The following is a 3,511-nucleotide window of genomic DNA, read 5'->3' on the forward strand; positions in this document are numbered from 1 at the left end:
TTTTGGATCAAACACCTTTTTTTTGTAGATTCCTTCTTCTTGAAGATTTGAATATTCCTCAAGAACACAATGAACAAGATGAAGACCCAAAATAAAATCCTCAATAATTTTAGCTCGGAATTTTATGAAATTTGAGATATGGGTTCCCTTTGATGTAGGAAACAAACCCCAATACTTTTTATCTTTCAATTCCTTGCCAAATTCATTAGCTTTCAGAACCCATTTCTTTCTTTATTCAAGTCATGAAGAACACCATGAACATGAAGAACACCCAATTTTCAAACCCAATGGATTTCTACTTCGTTTTCAGCCAAATTTCATATCAAAACTCCTAAGGTTATAGAGATCAAACCTCAACACCCAAGAGTTTCCAATTTTACCTAAATCTAAAAACCCACTTGATGTTTTTCAAGCTTCTACAATCAATGATGATGGATTCTTCAATAGAGCCCCAAACTTCACCAAATCCCAGATTTAAACTCAAATAAGATTAGGGAATACTAATCTAGCCTTAAAAACTTCAAACAAGACTCAAATCAACAAAATATTTTTGGGTTTTTCTTGAAAAATAATTTTGGACCTTTTTTTTGGTAGTAACAAACTCAAGACTAGAATCGTAGGAACGAATCTAAACTCAGCTCTAATACCAAATGATGTAATTCTCACCACGAATTACAAATAGAAATGTGGAAATTTAAGACAAGAAATAAAGATAGAAGAAGATATACCAGAGAAGGAAAAATTAGCAACTAAAGGATGTATTAAATCCTAAAACCTCCAATTACAATCCCTAAACAAGCACTTAATCAGGATAAATAGATTGACAAAAGAAAAGGAAATTAAAAGCAACCTAAAGGTATATTAAACCTAAAGACATCAATAGATTAATCCAAATCAAACAGCAAATCTCTTACAAAGACCTCAAGGAAATTGAATCTCCAAGCAACCCCCGTTTCTAAACAACGTTCAATAAAAGCTTCACCAAGATCTCAAGTCTCTCAAAGGAGATCCAATTCATCAATCATTCATATTCAAAAAAGTCTACCTGAAAAGAAGACCCAAACTAGCTAGTTATAGTTTTAGGCTATTATTACATAAGAGGCCCAATAAGTGATGTAAAATCCTTTATTTCCAGGTATTTTGACTGAGGAACAAAGCAAGGACACTAATTTGCAAAAAGGAACAAAGCAAGTTGAAAGAATGAAGAAAAGTACGCCTGGTCATCGCCAAATCTACTTGGTGAGTCGCCGAACGGCCTCTTGATCGCCTAAAGCTCCAGTGTCCAAAGCCTTGAAGGAGAAAATCAAGTTGGCGAGAGAAAGGAGCAGTCGGCGAATCGCTGAGTGGTTCCGCGATGCAGTGTTGGATCACCCAAAGTTACTGACCTTGAGGATGTTGAGGTCCAAGGAATAAAGGTGATAGAACTGACCAAAGGGCGGATCGCCGAGCTGATCGGCAATCCCGACTTACTTCGCCGAGTGACTCTTCGCAGCACATTTTTGGAAACTATAAATACATTTTTGAACATTTAGTTTATCATCTTTTATAATCTTTTATCATCATTTTTTTCATTACATCGAATTTTAGTTTTGAACTCTAAGGATTGAGACAAGTTTTCTCTAGTTTTTCCTAAGCTTTGGAGAATTGAAGTTTTTCACTTTTGAGAAATTGAAAGTGGGTCTTTGAGATTCTTTGACTTGAAGCATTGTAAGGACGAAATTAATCTTACCCAGCTGATGGAAACTCAATTTGGTAACGATTTTTATCTTTTTATGATGACTAGCTAAAACCCCAATTCTTGGGGTGAGATTATGTGATTATGGGCTGATTTAGTTTATGGGTATTGCTAATTGTTAATTTAAATGTTGTTTAGAGATTTTGTCATGACTTGAGCCTACACCCCGGACGTGACATGGCGTACAAGACTCCGAAGAGCCTCATAGCATTCATAACATAAGACATATGAAATAGTGCGGAATATAAAACTTTTCTTTAAATCCATACAATCGAAACATCATTAAAACAACGAAAGTCTACTTGTCTGACATGGCCATCTAAAAACATCTTTGAATCAAAAGTAGAGTCACGACCCTTTACAATAGAAGAAGTCTAACAAATGTCTAGAACAATGAAGAAAAGAAACATAAATAAAGCACTTGTCCTTGAATTCATGAGGACATACCACTAGCCTTGGAAGAACTCAATCCAAACCCTTGAAATAGAGAGAATCAACTCAAATGTCGGAACCTACACTTTGTAGAAAATTAGAAGAAATATGGGTTGTCACATTTAATGTACTAAGTATGATAGCCATGCAAAAACCATGCTTAAGAAGGACATTTTATTTGAAAATCATGCTAAATGCCAATTTTGAGAAAACTTCATGAACATAAGTTTAAAAGGCATAATATACAAGCATAATCATCATACAAACCATTTCATCACATTAGAACATTCACCTCAAGCAACCCTAAGCTATACTTGTGCAATGTGAGAATAGCATGCATCCTATACTACTATGCCAACTAAGTACCACTTTGAGGTCACCTTAGATGAACTTTCCATTCTTCCTTTTTATCCTTAGACAATACTCATACATAAGGAGCATAAACATTTCATAAGTCATGACAAGGAAGTAACTCATAATACAATCCAAGTAAGCATGCATCATTACATTAAGCATTTAAGTCAACATTCTTCATTAGCTTTCTTTTGAGCACATTCTTTCATTAGACATTAAGACCTTAGACAATCACACCATAGCCTCTCAAAGCCTACTCGTGCAATGCATGGATGGCATCCCATACTACCACCCACACTTCATAGAACCTCTCAAGTAACTATAGCACATATCTCACATGATGGGAATAAGCGTTTAACCTACATAGACCATGTGAGCTTAACATGGAATCCGGTGTCTTGCCCCACACCGTAAAGAGGTGGTCTACTTGCCTAAGGTAGGACCGGTAACATTTTAGCTTAGGTGGATCCACTAGCTAATAACCTATGCGTGCACATAGTTATGGGATAAGAAAGATGTTCATTGAATCCCTGCCTAAACATGGGGAGAGCTTCCATCTTACCAAATTCACTCGGTGCTTAGCCTTTATTCCTATAGAGTATTTCATTACTTTAACATTATTACACATGAGAGGGTGTCATTGGCCTACTGACCCAAATTACATTGATTAACAAATGAAAGGGCGCCATAAGCCTATTGATTCAAGGTACATTAGTTAACACATGAAAAGGCGCCATAAGCCTACCGATTCAAGGTACATTAGTTAACACATGAAAAGGCGCCATAAGCCTACCGATTCAAGGTACATTAGTTAACACATGAAAAGGCGCCATAAGCCTACCGATTCAAGGTACATTATTAGGATAGCTCATTGAATCCTCATGAAAGGGTGTCATAAGCCTACCGATTCAAGGTTCATCATTAACATTCATGGAAGGGTGCCATAAGCCTACCGATCCCAAAGTTCATTAACATCATTTATGGAAGGGT

Source organism: Solanum verrucosum, unplaced genomic scaffold, assembly GCF_900185275.1.
Source record: "Solanum verrucosum unplaced genomic scaffold, falcon-dt-bn FXZP01000105.1, whole genome shotgun sequence".
Taxonomy (NCBI): Eukaryota; Viridiplantae; Streptophyta; class Magnoliopsida; order Solanales; family Solanaceae; genus Solanum; species Solanum verrucosum.